The following is a 17,333-nucleotide window of genomic DNA, read 5'->3' as shown; positions in this document are numbered from 1 at the left end:
TTCCTCTGCCTATGCCAAGCACTTATCTTTTGGCAGCACCCTTAGGGGGAAAGCTAGCACTTTTTTCACAAAATTGGCACATGATCACCCAGGACAAATGGGTCTTAAACATAGTCTCTCAGGGCTACAGGTTCCACTTTCACACCCTTCCAAAGGCAAAAGGTATGCCAGACCCTGCCACACAATCAATGGGCAGAGGCACAAAAACACATTTCATCTCTCATGATCATGAGGGCTATTCAGCCAGTACCACAGCAAGAGCAGGGACAAGGATTTTACTCAGGACTTTTCTTAGTACCCAGAAAGGACAAAGCCTGGAGACCAGTTCTGGACCTGTCTATTCTAAACACTTTTCTGGACATTCCAAAATTCAAAACATTGACTCTGCAGCAGCTTCTGCCCATGCTGGGCAAGAAGGCTTGGCTTGTAACGTTGGATCTCAAAGAGGCTTACCTGCATGTCCCAATCAGACAATCTTGCAGAAGATACCTCAGATTCATAGCTGGCTCAATGCACTATCAATTCTCTGCACTACCCTTTGGCTTATCCAGGGTCTTCACAAAATGCCTGGCACCAGTAATTGCATTTTGCAGACAAAGAGGAATTCAAATATATCCCTACTTGGATGACTGCCTTATTCAAGCAGAGAACAAAGACATTCTACTAAAGCATCTGGCGTTTGTAAAAAGATTACTAATTTGCCTAGGGTACACAGTAAACGAAAATAAATCAAAACTGGTACCCTCTCAAGAGATAATATTCCTGGGTGCAAGCTTAAATACAACTGCCCAGATAGTTTATCTCACACCAGACAAACAAAGGCAACTGACTTCATACTTCAAAAGCATGGCAACAAAGACCCAGTTATCTGCAAGAAAAATTCTGCAGGCTTTGGGCTTCATGGCATCCTGCATTCTGCTAATTCCATATGCAAGACTGCATATGAGGAAGCTACAATTGTACCTACAAAGTGTTTGGACTCAACATTGTCACAGGAAGCATTAATTACTCTCCTTCCCTGCCTACAACAGGAGTTTCGATGGTGGGCACAGGCCTGTCACCACAACAAGGGACAGCCATTCACCTTACCCACAGCCAGGCAGACACTAACAACAGATGCATCAGATTATGCCTGGCAGGAAAATGTATTCAGGACACATGGCCCGCAAGCCAAATGCATCTTCATATCAATCAAAAAGAGATGCTAGTTGTACAGAATTCACTGACAGCCTTCAAGTATTTACTCCATCCAGTACAACTGCTGATAAAAACGGACAATACTACAGTCATGTGGTACATAAACAAGCAAGGAGGCATACATTCCTACCCCTCTGCAGGCAAGCCATGACTTTGTGGAACACAGCATTGACTTATCAAATGCACCTGCAAGCACAATTCCTGCCAGGAAAAACAAATACTCTGGCAGACGAACTAAGCAGAAACCTCATGGACTCTCACGAGTGGAAACTAGATCCACAAGTCTTCAGCATGATAACAAGGAAATGGGGATGCCCAGACATAGATCTATTTGCCTCCCCTCACAGCTGCCAACTGCAGAGATTCTGCACAAGGACTTATCACAAACAAGCATGGAAAGTGGATGCTCTGTCATTCAGCTGGAAAACCCTTACAGTTTATGCCTTTCCTCCACTGCCTCTCCTCCCCAAGGTACTCCTAAAGGTCAGACAAGAGAAGCCAAAAATTATACTGATTGCCCCAGACTGGCCACGCCAGCACTGGTATCCAGTCCTAAAGAACTTGTCTCAAGGCCTAGCCTGGATGTTACCTCAAATTCCTCATCTACTGACCCAACAAAACAATCAGATCCTGCACAGCCAACTCAGAACACTAAGTCTGGCTGCATGGCGGATATTATAACCACTCAGGACACACCTCTCTCTAAAGCAGATGTCCTTCAAGGATGCATCGGCAGTCCTTACAAATGGGTTGTCCTGGCCTCAGGTAGCCCTTCGGTCGGCCGGATTCCAAAGTCTGGGTCTGGCCTCGGCTGATGTCGCACTTCACCCGACATCATAGCTGCAGTTCAGCGGGTATAAAGGCATCAGCCGATGCCATTTTCCTCAGTCTTTCTTGCCGCGTGGCGCCCGAAGCAGAAGCTATTCGCAAGTGCCGGTCGGTCAGAACCAGAGATTACTACTACCGAAGACTTCTAAAAAGCTAAGTACCCCGTTGGGGACTCTTTCTTGCCTCAGCCGATGTCAGAAAAAGTGAATAACTGTTTAACTTGTGGGAAACAAATACCTCATAAAGATTTCCACTCTTACTGCCTACCTTGTTTAGGCCCAGACCACGACGTAGCAGCTTGTCTAGCCTGTGCTTCTTTCAACCGACGGACGCGTAGACGTGGGTCAGAATTTGCTGAGGAGTCTTTCGGCGCCGCTTTTGCTTACAATATGCCGGCGGAAACTCCGACTTCACAATTAACTAAAAGCGAAGGAAAAGGACCGACACTCGCGTCCGCGGTTTCACGAAACCGCGTTAAGTCAACCGCGAGTGTCTCAAAGCTGAAACCGAGTCCACGGTTCATCTTTCGTCCGAAAGCTTGCCTCCTACCGAGGCCTCATCCAGCATGGCTGAATCTGCTACCGAAATCCCACTTGCTCTTGCAGGTTCACAGGATTTATCTGATACTATACCTTTAGATATATCTACTCCTGCACGTGGAGCTGCTAGGCCCCCTGCATCCATGTCGATTAAGGCTTTTGCCAGGCTAAAGCAGCAAAATCTACCAAAACTGTGCCTGCTAAGACCCCCTCTCACAGGCCTAGCTCTAGTTCTCAAATGCTTAGTCTAGCAGAGGATCTCATTTCTTTGATCGGGGATCCCAACCTCACCCTGACAGGGCCTCTCACCCACCTCCAGAGAAGAGGCCTAGAGCAGAGCCCCCTGAGCCAGTTTCTTCAGATTACTCCTCTGATGATTCAGATAATACAAACCCTCCAGAGGGCCCTTATTCTCCTTATGAGGACTCTGATGCAGAAGACTCCATTCCTTCTGCCTCTCCCTGAGGAATTTTCTTTTGGGGAAACCTTGCATGCTATGAGGGAACAATTTCAATGGCAGGGCCAGGATTTTTCAGACTCTAGGAAAAGGCTTAGGGCCTTTTTGCATTTGCCACAGCATAGGCCTTTAGCCATTCCTCCAGTACTCTCTGTTGTGGATGATGCATTTAATGATGCTTGTACTGCTCCTGATTCTCTTCCTCCGGCCCCTGCTAAGCCCGACAGGTACTACAGTGTTCGGACACACATTATCATTTGTATAAGGCTCCTTTGCAGATCCTGAAACTATCTCCCTGCCCAATGCCCTTATGATGGATGTTCATCGTGTTTCACTGTTGCAGTCATTACACTTGGGTTATCTTACTGGCAGGCTACCCGCAGTCGGCCTGAATTCCAAAGTCCTGGTCCGGCATCGGTTGCTGTCGCCTCTTCACTGACGTCAGTATGCCAAAGGTATAAAAGATGCAGCCGATGTCATTTTCTTCAGTCTTTCTTGCAGCGCAGGGCCCGAAGCAAAAGCAGTTCGCAACTGCCGGTCGGCCGACTCCTGAGATTTTTCAAAACGAATTTCAGATCCGAAGTCTTCAATAAAACTAAGTACCCCGTTGGGGAAACTTTTTTCTTGCTCCAGGCCAATGTCAGAAAAAGTTAACAATTGTATTTCTTGTGGGAAGCAAATACCTCATAAGGATTTTCATTCTTACTGTATTCCTTGCCTAGGCCCTGACCATGACATTGCTAGCTGTCAGTTTTGTGATTTAACCAACGCACTGTTAAGCATCGGTACGATTTTGCTTTTCATTACTTTGGCCGAAGGTTTAATTATATAATGCCGTCGGAACAGCCAACGACTGAGTGCAAGGAAAAGGACAGGCATCCGAGGTCCAAAACCAACTATGAGGCCTCCGCTAGGTCAGTCGCCGGTTCGTCGGTTCTCAGTGAGGCACTTTCGCAGCCCCTGGCGCCCGCTACCTCAGAGCCACAGGCCGCTACTGACTCCCACGTGGAGACAGCTAGGCCTCTGGATACTCAAGGTATTGGACACTCGGAAGCTATTCCCTCAGATGGGTCCAGAGCTGCTGAGCAGGCATCGGCTTCTGAGGATGTTTTCAGACCGACACAGTTATATGTTAAGCCAACCTCAGCTTCCAAGGCAAAGACTTAAACAGCTTTAAAGACAAAGAAACAAGTACAGCATTCTCCTGGACAGACTTCCATGCCTAAGAAACAGATGCTTAAAATGGCCGAAGACCTAATTACTTTGATTAGGGGTTCCCATCCCCCCTCCTGATAAGAGGCTTAGGCAAGACACAGAATATGATTCCTCTGATCAGGTTTCCATTTCCTCTGACTCCTCTTCAGAACAGGGATACTCTCTGCCTCCCTATGAGGATTATGATGCTGAAGAATCTATTCCTTCAGCTTCTCCTCCTGAGGATTATTCTTTAGGGGAAACCCTGCATACCATGAGGGAGCATTTCTACTGGGAGAGCCAAGATTACTCAGAATCAAAGAAAAGGCTCAGAGACTTTCTTCTACTACCCCAGCATAGACCTCTTGCTATTCCACCTGTTCTAGAAATTGTAGATGATGTATTCTCAAAGTCCGGCCTGTCTCCTGACTCTGCCTCCTGCACCTGTTAAGCCAGACAGATACCACAGGGTTCCAGAATCTCATAAATTTCTTTATAAAAACCCTGCTGCTGACCCAGAAACAATATCTCAGGGTCCCAAAGGGGTCAAGGCCTCTACTGCTGAAAACCCTGTTCCCTCGGATAGGGATTCTAGGTCACTAGACAGATGGGGGTAAAAGTTTACACTTCTGTTACCTTGGCTGTAAGGGCTTTAAATTGTCAGTTTCATATGCTTAAATATCAGCAATACTTAATGTCACTGCTAAAACAGAAAATGTTGACAAATTCTGAATGTTCTGAAAACAAGGAAATGCAGGATTTATTGCATGCAGCTAAACAAGTGGGAAAGCATACTTTGAAATGTGGTTTGATTCACTGGAGGCCTCTTGTAGGGCCGCTGTTACAGGTTCTGTTATTAGAAGGCATGCTTGGTTAAAGGAGCAGAATCTGCCTGATCATGTTAAAGCAAAATTATTGGATGCTCCATTACAGCATGATACTTTGTTTGGTGTTAAGGCAGAAGAGGTGTTGAAGAAAATGGAGGATAAAGCGAAATCTATGCAGACAGTAAAGGATTTCTTGCAAGTACAACCTCCCAGATTTAGCAGGAACTGGCCTTCTAAGAGTTGGTTCTTTCCAGTGTCAGACAGGCCACAAAGAGGCAGATACAGATGCCCTAGAGGCAGACAACAACCCCAGGGCTCATACAGGCCCAAACAGTGGGGTGCTACTACCTCCAAACGCGGAGAAGACAAATCACAGCCATATAGGAAACAGTCGCAATGACTTTCCTCTGCCAGTGCCAAGCAGTTATCTTTTGGCAGCACCCTTAGGGGGAAAGCTAGCACTTTTTTCACAAAATTGGCACATGATCACCCAGGACAAATGGGTCTTAAACATAGTCTCTCAGGGCTACAGGTTCCACTTTCACACCCTTCCAAAGGCAAAAGGTATGCCAGACCCTGCCACACAATCAATGGGCAGAGGCACAAAAACACGTTTCATCTCTCATGATCATGAGGGCTATTCAGCCAGTACCACAGCAAGAGCAGGGACAAGGATTTTACTCAGGACTTTTCTTAGTACCCAGAAAGGACAAAGCCTGGAGACCAGTTCTGAACCTGTCTATTCTATACACTTTTCTGGACATTCCAAAATTCAAAACGTTGACTCTGCAGCAGCTTCTGCCCATGCTGGGCAAGAAGGCTTGGCTTGTAACGTTGGATCTCAAAGAGGCTTACCTGCATGTCCCAATCAGACAATCTTGCAGAAGATACCTCAGATTCGTAGCTGGCTCAATGCACTATCAATTCTCTGCACTGCCCTTTGGCTTATCTACTGCGCCCAGGGTCTTCACAAAATGCCTGGCACCAGTAATTGCATTTTGCAGACAAAGAGGAATTCAAATATATCCCTACTTGGACGACTGCCTTATTCAAGCAGAGAACAAAGACATTCTACTAAAGCATCTGGCGTTTGTAAAAAGATTACTAATTTGCCTAGGGTACACAGTAAACGAAAATAAATCAAAACTGGTACCCTCTCAAGAGATAATATTCCTGGGTGCAAGCTTAAATACAACTGCCCAGATAGTTTATCTCACGCCAGACAAACAAAGGCAACTGACTTCATACTTCAAAAGTATGGCAACAAAGACCCGGTTATCTGCAAGAAAAATTCTGCAGGCTTTGGGCTTCATGGCATCCTGCATTCTGCTAATTCCATATGCAAGACTGCATATGAGGAAGCTACAATTGTACCTAAAAAGTGTTTGGACTCAACATTGTCACAGGAAGCATTAATTACTCTCCTTCCATGCCTACAACAGGAGTTTCGATGGTGGGCACAGGCCTGTCACCACAACAAGGGACAGCCATTCACCTTACCCACAGCCAGGCAGACACTAACAACAGATGCATCAGATTATGCCTGGCAGGAAAATGTATTCAGGACACATGGCCCGCAAGCCAAATGCATCTTCATATCAATCAAAAAGAGATGCTAGTTGTACAGAATTCCCTGACAGCCTTCAAGTATTTACTCCATCCAGGACAACTGCTGATAAAAACGGACAATACTACAGTCATGTGGTACATAAACAAGCAAGGAGGCACACATTCCTCCCCTCTGCAGGCAAGCCATGACTTTGTGGAACACAGCATTGGCTTATCAAGTGCACCTGCAAGCACAATTCCTGCCAGGAAAAACAAATACTCTGGCAGACAGAAACCTCATGGACTCTCACGAGTGGAAACTAGATCCACAAGTCTTCAGCATGATAACAAGGAAATGGGGATGCCCAGACATAGATCTATTTGCCTCCCCTCACAGCTGCCAACTACAGAGATTCTGCACAAGGACTTATTACAAACAAGCATGGAAAGTGGATGCTCTATCATTCAGCTGAAAAACCCTTACAGTTTATGCCTTTCCTCCACTGCCTCTCCTCCCCAAGGTACTCCTAAAGGTCAGACAAGAGAAGCCAAAAATGATACTGATTGCCCCAGACTGGCCACGCCAGCACTGGTATCCAGTCCTAAAGAACTTGTCTCAAGGCCTAGCCTAGACGTTACCTCAAATTCCTCATCTACTGACCCAACAAAACAATCAGATCCTGCACAGTCAACTCAGAACACTAAGTCTGGCTGCATGGCGGATATTATAACCACTCAGGACACACCTCTCTCTAAAGCAGTTATGGATGTTGTTTTGGAGGCCAGGAGGCCCAGCACCAGAAAATGCTATGCAGAAAAATGGAAGAGATTCTGTTCTTGGAACCAGGCACAAGGAAGTGACACGCTTGTACCAAATATTCCTCAGATTTTACAATACGTAACTGAGATACTGGACAAAGGCCTACCCTTCTCATCAGTTAAGATCCATGCCGCTGCCATTTCAGCTCATTACAGTACTTACCCACCTATTTTTTCGCATCCACTGCTGAGGCAGTACCTCAGAGGGGCCAAAAACATAAGACCTCCAAGGAGAGCACCAATACCTACATGGGACCTCAACTTTGTCTTGGAAGAGCTCACACTGCCTCCTTTTGAGCCAGCCAATACAGCCGACATAAAGTTCTTATCATGGAAAACAGCTCTGCTGCTAGCAATAACTTCAGCAAGAAGAGTCCCAGAGTTACAGGCATTAATGCCTGTGGAACCTTTTATTATTTTCCATCCAGACAGGGTTTCTCTAAGGACAAACCCAACATTTATGCCAAAGGTAGTGTCCAGTGTGGCTCTTAACCAAACTATTCATTTGCCTACTTTTTATCCAAACCCACAGAATAAAGGGGAGAGACTTCTGTATTCTTTAGACATACACAGACAGCTCAGACCAATCTTGGATCTGTCCACATTGAACCTGTCAGTAACCAAGGCGAAATTCCAGATGGTCACTCTTCAGTCTGTCCTGCCCTTTCTGCAGCCTAAAGACTGGATGTGTTCGATCGATCTCCAGGATGTGTACTACCACATCAAAATGGACAGGCACTCCCGGAGGTTTCTTCGCTTACAGCTGGGAGCCAATCATTACCAGTTCAGAGCCCTTCCCTTTGGTCTCACCACAGCCCACAGGATGTTTACCAAGGTGATGGCGGTTGTAGCGGCTCACTTGAGGCTCCAGGGTATCCAGGTCTTTCTGTACCTGGACGATTGGCTCTTTGCTGCCCCTTCACAGCATCTATTGTGCCAAGCCAGGGATTACTTCATACGGTTAGCAAGCAAACTAGGTATTACCATCAATCTGAAAAAATCTTCTCTAGCTCCAGTCCAGATTCTGGATTTTATTGGGGCGTATTTGGGCACTCTTCAAATGAAGGTTTTTCTCACCCCAGACAGGATACGCAGTGTAAGATTACATGTGTTGCAAATTCTTTATGCTCAAGTGTCTACCGCTGAAACAGTTCTAAGGGCATTGGGTTCCATGGCAGTCACGATCAGTCTCCTGCTGATGGCTCACTTTCATATGAAAGTTTTCCAGTGGACACTTGCAGTCCAGTGATCTCTGTTAGACCTTCCTCTCTCCTTTCCAGTGAGAATCTCAAGGGTATGCAGGGACTCCCTTCAGTGGTGGATTCAATCCCCAGATCTCCTCAAGGGACACTCCCTTCACCCTGCCTTTCCCAAAATCACAGTGACCATGGACGCCTCCCAGCTACGGTGGGGGGGCACTGGTCAGGAAGGATGGTCCAAGGCACGTGGCCCCCCTCCGAGACCGATTTGCATAGCAACGTTCTAGAGATGAAGGGCAGTCTTTCTTGCATTGCAGGCATTTCATGCTCATCTTCCTCTAGGGACGATTGCCTGGCAATGTGTCAGTAGTATGGTACATCAACAAACAAGGGGGAACCAGATTTTATCCCCTCTGTAGAGAAGTCATGAGAGTGTGGGAATGGGCGATCTCCACCGGCCGGTTTCTAGTAGCAATGCACCTTTCGGGGTGGTCCAACATTCTAGCAGACAAGCTCAGCAAATCTATCCTGATGCCTTACGAGTGGTCTCTGAATCCTTCAGTAGCGGAACAGATCTTTCTAAAGTTGGGTCGGCCTTGCTGTGATCTCTTCACATCTCCTTCCAACACGAACTGCAGTGAGTTTTTTGCTCTGAACCCCCCTTCCCCCAGAGGGGGAAGACCCCAAAGATGCACTGGTTCATGCTTGGCCTCCCGGTGTCCTCTGTGTTTATCCTCCACTTCCTCTTATGTTGAAGTTTCTTCAGAAAGCTCGAAGGCTGGGGAGCACTGTGATCCTCATTGCCCCATTCTGGCCTCGCAAGGTTTGGTTCCCCTCACTGTGGTCTCATCTAATTGTTCCTCTCTGGATGTTGGTTCCAGTTCCGGATCTTCTTTCTTTTCCCTCAGGGTCCCTCACCCAGATCTAGACAGTCTGGAGCTCACGGCTTGACTGCTCCGGTTCCCTTGATTATCAGGACTCCCCAATTGTCATTTCCTGTAAAGTCCATTTTGGTTGCGGCTCACAAATCCTCCACCAGAAAGGTATATCATAGTAAATGGAGACGTTTCTCCATATGGGCTACTCTGCGGGCTTTGGACCCTTTCACAGCACCTCTTTCAGCCATCTTAGATTTTCTGGCGAGCATCTTTCATCAGGGTGCTAGTCCCTCTACAGTTAAAGTGCAACTGGCAGGTATTTCTAATTTTCATGTGGGGGTGAGTGTCTTCCTTGGCTTCTTCCAAACTTTGTAAGACTTTTCTTAAAGGTGCCTTTCTACTTAGACCTCTGGTCAAGGACCGTACCCCTCTGTGAGATCTTACCTTAGGGTTACAGGCATTGTTTTTTGCAGCCTTCGAACCTGCAGTTGATTTGCAATTTTTAACCTGAAAAACTGCTTTCTTGATGGCCATTACCTCAGTCAGAAGAGTGTCAGAGCTTCAGGCCCTTTCTATTAAAGTGCCTTACATGATCTTTCACAATGCCAGAGTGTCACTGTGCACTAATCCATCTTTTCTTCCTAAGGTGGCCTCAGAAGACAGTATTAATCAGACTATAAATTTACCATTTTTTCCCAACTTTTAGAACAAAGGGGGAATACAAGCTGCATCTGCTTGATTTCCAAAGACAGTTGAGATTTTATTTACACAGGACGAAACCCTTTCGTAAGTCTGACCAACTATTCGTGTCTTATGCTAAACCCTTTTTAGGCAAGTCAGTTTCCATGGTAACAATTGCTTACTGGATTTCTCTATGCATTGCTCGGGCCTATGCAATGAAGGGTAGGTCTCTGCCAGGACAAGTGAAGGTACATTCCACCCGATCTATGGCTACGTCAACTGCCTTCTGATCTAGGGTGTCTCTGGATGATATCTTCTCAGCAGTTACGTGGTCCTCATCTCATAACTTCATTTCTCATTACAAGCTGGACATTGTGTCTAGGAACAGAGCATCTTTTGGCTCTGTGGTGCTCTGGAATATCCTTCCATGAGGGCCACTCAATAGTTTTTGGTAGCTGGGGACTCTGTCCCACAGGTTGGAAACCAAATGAAGTAAACTACTTCAGATAAAGATGTTATGTACTCACCATAACGTTCCATCTGAGTAGTTGTACTTCATTTGTCTTCACCCTTTCTCCCCCTCCTTTTCCCTGACCTTATCATTGGTGCAGTTTGCATTTAGATTTGTATAAAGTGTGCGGCACTTGACTCTGTCTAGGCCTGGGAGTGTCATAGAGATTATGATAAGGTGATATTGGGTCGGGTACCTGATACCTCTTGGGCAACAAACTCGATGAGATGGGAGACAATGGGGGCATTATGGGTAAGGGGAGGAGTTTGGAGCTTGGATCCATAGCTGGAAAATGCGGCCGTGTTGGATCTGATACCCACAGGTTGAAGACAAATGAAGTGCAACTACTCAGATGGAACATTATGGTGAATACATAACTTCTTTTTTAGAAAAATTGACAAAGGCTCCCTTTAAGCCTGCAGGTTCAGCTTCTCTGCAACATTGTACCAGAAAGACTGTTTTATTGTCTTATTGCTCTTACTTCTGCTCAGAGGGTTTCTGAGTTTCGGCCTCTTGCGGTCATCCCTCCTTTATGCCTAGGGTTGCTAATAAGTTGCCTTTGAATCAGGCAGTATAACTCCCTTTTTTTTCCCTTCTCCTCAGTCTGCTAGTGAATGGCTCCTCCGCTTCTTGGATTTGCACAGACAGCTTGGATATTATTTGGGTGAAACTAAGACTATTCATAAGTCTGACCAGCTTTTTGTTTCCTTGCATCCCAGGACATTGGGTTTGGCTGTTTCAAAACAAACCCATCTCCTCCTGGATATCCAAGGCCATTTACTTTTGTTATCTTTTCATGGCAAGTGTTTGTCTACTTCTGCCAAAGCTCACTCCACTAGGGCTGTTGCCTCTTTTGGTGCTTCCTTCAAGGGGTTGGACACCAGTTTCATCTTTGAAGCTGCTACTTGGTCTTCAGTGCATACCTTTACTGAGCATTATAAATTGGATATTGCTTCTAGGACCTGAGCAGGTTTTGGTAGAGCCATTCTGCATGGGTTCATTGAGGGCTCTTCCCAGCTTTCTACCTCCCGTCCTTTTCTTGAACTTTTGTACTCTCCCTGTGGTGAAGAGTACTGCAGCTGTGATAGGACAGTTGTGTAAAGTCTTACCATAACTGTAGATGTCTTTCTCTTCACTGTTGCACTGTTGGGTCCCTCCCTCCACCCCGTTTTTATTTTGTGTTTTGTTTTGGCTTCTCTCCTGGCTGAAGCTCTCCATTTTCCATCTGCATTTTCTCCTTTTGGATGTGCATAGCCTCCTTTATCCTGTGGAAACTGTGCTCTTGTGGGGCAATTCACTTCTGCCTAACTGCATCAATATGTCACCTTTATGCCTAGTAAGGGGAACATGGCAGGAGATTCCTAATGTGAAGAATACTGTAAGAGTGAAGAGAAAGACATCTACTGTTATGGTCAGATTTTATACCTCTGTACTGTATGTAAACTGCTGAAAATGTGATGCAGGGAAAATGGAAGAACAGCAATTAAACTGTGAAAAAAATGACACAGAACCTGGCTAAAATTGAGGATAGTCGACACAGCTTGAGGCCTCTGGCTGTGCCAAAAGAAACTGAAGGGAAGGATTGTAAAGAGTTTGAGAAAAATGCCTCAGTACATGACATGGACTTTCTATTGTTGGGAGGGAGGGGGAGAGAGAGAGATGAAAGTGGAAGTATGTCTGTTAATATTCAGACTATGCTTTCTTAAGAACAGGTTGGAACAGGAGTAAGCAAGAGATAGTAAGGGGAAAAATAAAAGTAAGATGGCAGGACATAGTGTTTAGACAACTGGTACTACCAGATAGTTGGAGAGCTACAGCTGAAAGGGAGAGGAATGTCAGAGGAAGGTTCTGTAAGGTTGAGAACATTGTCTGTGGATGCAGGAGATAGAAAACAGAAGGATTTTGATGTGGTTTAAAAGAATATAAGGCATACATTTCTCCAATAACCCCAAAAGTCTAAAAGCCTTGGCATTAAGACCGAGGTAACACAACTACAAACACACAATCTTATGCATTGTGAAGTCCTCATAGAGCTGAGATGTTGATGTGGAGTACTTAGATACTGTGTCTGTTAGTAAAGTATTACATTGTATTAGTTAAAGCAATCGGAGGATGATAGGAAGGGTCAAATACTCTTTAATTTCTAGGATGGATACATTTTCCCAAAGTTGTCAAAAGATGAGCCACAATGAATAGTGGGAAAGATTACTACTCCAGAAGTAAATGAATGCATGAGGAAACAAACAAGAGGGAAACCTGCAAGATCTGATGGATTGCTAGTAGTATTTATTGGGAGAAATTGTGGTATTCTGGGATGAGCTTTTAATTCTACACACTAACCAGATACAAAACTCATGGCGAAAAAAGGTGATCTGTCCTATCTATTAGTAAAAAAAAAAAAAACATATCTAGTAATGTTATTTTCTGATTTATTGATTGATGATGTAATGATGAGTATGATTATAAAGCGTTTATCAGTATTAGCTGTGTAGGTTAATCCCCAAATTAATGTCAATAGATTAGACTGGTTTTGAAGAAGGAAGGCTGACTACAGATGATCTGATGCAAATGTTATTGATATAGAATGAGCCAAGATACAGAAAATGAGTTTGATCAGCTCAAATGCAGTTATCTGAAGTGTTAGAGGTGATGAATTTCCCAAAGGAAATGTTTATTTTATTAAAGCAGATTTCTCCAGAGTTTGAGGGAAAGTGAGAGCATGCCTGTCAGATCAGTTCACTATTTTTAGGGGTACAAGTCGGGGTTACCCAGTGTCTCCACTGTGTCTTCCATACGTGGTTAAAAGTGGGTTGTTCTTGTTTTGAAAAACATTGATATTTGCAGATAATGTCCTAATATTGATGTCTTATTCAAATAAAGACATCCCTAACTTTGAGAAATGTGTAAGAATTTTAGACGCAAAATAAACACAAAATGCAAGCACTGTATATCATCATAAGGGAGACTGGTGACTTACAAAGAGGATGTGCAGATACAGTGAGATTAGATATCTAGAAATATTGCTAGAAAGAGATTTAAAATAAACTTGGAAATAAGGCCCTGCAAAAGGTACTTTGTAATTTACTAAGCTGGAAAACCGTGAACTTGAATCTGGAACAAGGGATACAGGTGCTTCAGTGGCATGTCTTATCCCATATCCTCTACCTGGCCCTAGCATGTGGATGAAAGGGGTACAAAGAAAGTGGAGAAATGGATGAAGGGATTAATTTGGTAAAGTAAGAAAGCTAGACTATCATAAGAGTGGGATGATGCTCCTTATAGATTTGGGAAATATGTTCGTCTATACTGGAAGAATGCAAAGTACCTGTAATCACAGCTGCACAGGTAAAAAACACACTCTCCAAAGCCAAGAACACAGCATCCATGGGACCTGACAACATCCCAGGCTGCGTTCTACATGAACTACAGAACGAACTGGCACCCCACCTAAGTACCATGTTCAGTCATAGCCTCACCTTAGGCTTTGTGCCCACTGAATGGCGCACAGCATTGGTTATCCCACTCCACAAAGGGGGGAGCCACCACGGACCTCGGGAACTGCCGGCCCATTAGCCTGACGAGCCTGGTCTGCAAGGCTATGGAGCGTATCATCATGGAACTTATAAACAATGACATTGGTAATCTCCAAACTCTTGACCCTACCCTGTTCGGGTTTGTAAAAGGCAAACCATGTCTCCTAAACCTGATAGACGTCTTTGAAGCGGTCACCAAAGCTGTAGATGAGGGTAAGGTGGTACACACAGCCTATCTAGATCTCGCCAAGGTTTTCGACACCATCCCCCACTCTGGAATTATAGATAAACTCACTAAACTAGGTATAAATCCCTATGTCACAAGATGGGTTGCCAACTGGCTCATTGACCGAACCCACACTGTGAAAGTAGCAGACTCTAAATCCAGCTTCAGACCAGTGACAAGTGGAGTACCACAGGGTTCAGTCCTAGGTCCTCTCCTGTTTGGTATCTGCTTCTCTGAACTACAGGCTAACACAGAAGGTCTTTGGCTAACAAAGTTTGCAGATGACTGCAAACTAGGAGCCGTAATCAAATCTCCTAGTGATATGGACATTCTACAAAAGGGCCTCACTGAGATAGATGCCTGGTGTCAAAGCCATGGCCTCAAGCTCGATGCCAAAAAGTACATTGTCATCCTTTTTGGTAAAAACTCTGTACCCATGAACTACCACATAGACGGTAGTCTACTTAACACCGAAAGTGTGATAAGAGACCTTGGGACACAGGTGGACAGTAGTCTCTCCTTTGATAATCTCATCGCCACAGTAGTCAGGAGATCCTTCTATGTGGCATACGTCATCACAAAAGGTTTCTCATCCAGGAAAAGAGAGGTCATTGTTCCCCTCTACTCATCATTCATTAGACCCATTATAGAGTACAACGCCTCTTTTGGTATGTACCTCACAAGACATCTACAACAACTGGAAAGGCCACAGAAATACCTCACAAACAGGATTACCAGCCTCAAATAGATACCCTATGCAGACTGTCTCAAAAAACTCCAGCTTTACTCTGTCGCTTATCGCCTACTCAGAGGCGATCTCTGCCTAACATACAAAGCTATGTCAAACCCAGAGCTGTTGGACATGCTCCACGTAAAGAAATCCCAATCCCCCCAAGCTACACGCTCTAGGGACCTAAACCTTGTCACCACAAACAGAACATGCTGGAGGGATAGATTCCTGTCCTAGACACTTCCCATACTCTGGAACAAACTACCTATGTATATCAAACAAAGCTCCTCATTAGCACTCTTCAAGAAAAATCTTGATGATTGGATGGGAGATAGGAAATTCACCGTGGGGATCACTTCTGTGGCTCTGCTTGACAGGGGCACAAGAAAATAATTTTCTTGGGGGGGCAAAAGCCAGGGTACCGTTTAGCTAGGCTTATATAGGCCCTAGGACCAATAGCTTAGTACCTACCTATGAACCTAAGGGAATTATGCCAAGGTAGCACTATTGGCTTTTTATGGAAGATGTCAGGATAAAAATACATAGCCAAATGGAAGGATATGTTCATATAAACGAATCATGAGGTGCAGCATAATAATTTATTAAAGTTAATGTGGGGAGCTAAGGAGAGGGAATTCAACATGCCACTATTAGAAAAATGAATTAACGTATTCACTGTAACAACCCTCTTAATGGGTAGAAACAGGATATATTTCCTATAGATTAGACCAAAAGAGAAAACGGACAATAAGTTGTCTTATGTGCTAAAAGTAATAAAGGTATCTTTTACTAGTACTGCCCATTAAACCAAAAGGATGGCTGGCCCTTGGAACTAGCAAGGAGGAGATATGGAATTCGGAATTCTACAAAAAAAAAAAAAAAAGACTACAGTATGAAGGGTTAATCAGACAAATAGCTGCAACTTTTTGGCTTAAAATAATGAGGGAGAAATGACCATCAGTAATTAAATAGACAATTCAGTTAAGAGAAGGAACGATAGGAAAGGAAGGATTGCTACTCTGTCTGAAGGAGCATTTGGATCAGAAAGAAAGAGAAGAGGTTGGGCAAGATTTTTAACTATAGAACATCATAAAAGATATTGGAGGAAAATTATGTCATTACCAAGAATTGTGACTTGGGTCTGACTTGATCCTGAAAGTGTAAGATCATGTGATGGAAATGGCAGCACAGATTTTTTATATGCTACTGAAAATCTCCAATATTTTCTGCAAACTTGCCCATATTGTTGGAGATGTCAGGAAACAGTCGCAGGAACCTGGGAAAATATTTTTGGGAATGTATCAGACTGTCACAGTTTGTTAGAAATCAAATCTTCTAAAACAATAACTAGGAGATGACTTTATTTTAAGAAAGGGAATTTTCTTTACAAGAGGATTGTATATCCTCCCAGATTTTACAATAAAAGATGCTTGATTGTGGATAATGCTTTTGTTAAAGTAGAATTATTATTCTCCCCAAAATTAAGAAATGGAGGTTCTGGGAGTGTGTGTGCATGTGTGTGTGTGTGTGTGTGATATATATATATATATATATATATATATATATATATATATATATATATATATATATAGATATAGATATGTATGCACACACATTTTTATATATATATATATATATATATATATATATATATATATATATATATATATAGATATATAGATATATACACATAGTGTGGGAGAGAGATGGGGGTTGGAGGAGTAAGGGGAGGGGAATCATGAAGTGAATTTTAGTTTTGATGCTGTCATATGAACTGTCATTCATGTAGCGATGGAGAAGGTTTTGAGGTTTTGAATATATTTATGAGAGGTTAGGGCAATTGAAAAAGGGAAGAAGTAAGAGAGCAGAAGTCTATTCTTGCTGCTCCATAAATGAACGACTAAAGAATTTCTAGGAAAATTGTCCGTACAAGGTAGAAATATGGATGTTTGGAGACATCTCATGGAAGTAGTATGAAACCGTGTAATAACCTTATATGGAAGCACAGAAGTGAGTATGTTGTGTTGGTTGAAACGGAAGTTTGCCAGTGAAACTGAATATGTATAATGATTGTATTTTAAGTTATATATGAGGTTATATTGAACTTTCATTTTTTGAAATCATCATAAGTGTATTTCAAAGTTGTATCTAACCAGTAGGATGGCT

The 17,333-nt window shown here is 43.8% G+C and overlaps 1 protein-coding gene across 1 annotated transcript in view; it reads left to right on the top strand.

Moving 5' to 3' along the window:
- The window catches only part of MRPS5 (mitochondrial ribosomal protein S5), a 1,107,643-nt gene that overhangs the window by 395,650 nt on the left and 694,660 nt on the right, over positions 1-17,333 (top strand). The gene's annotated exons all lie outside the window — the stretch shown is intronic.

This window comes from Protopterus annectens, chromosome 1.part2, assembly GCF_019279795.1.
Source record: "Protopterus annectens isolate FY-2018-M chromosome 1.part2, PAN1.0, whole genome shotgun sequence".
In the NCBI taxonomy this organism is placed as follows: Eukaryota; Metazoa; Chordata; order Ceratodontiformes; family Protopteridae; genus Protopterus; species Protopterus annectens.
Note: the sequence above shows the minus strand (reverse complement) of the source record. Positions and strands in the feature narration are given on the sequence as shown.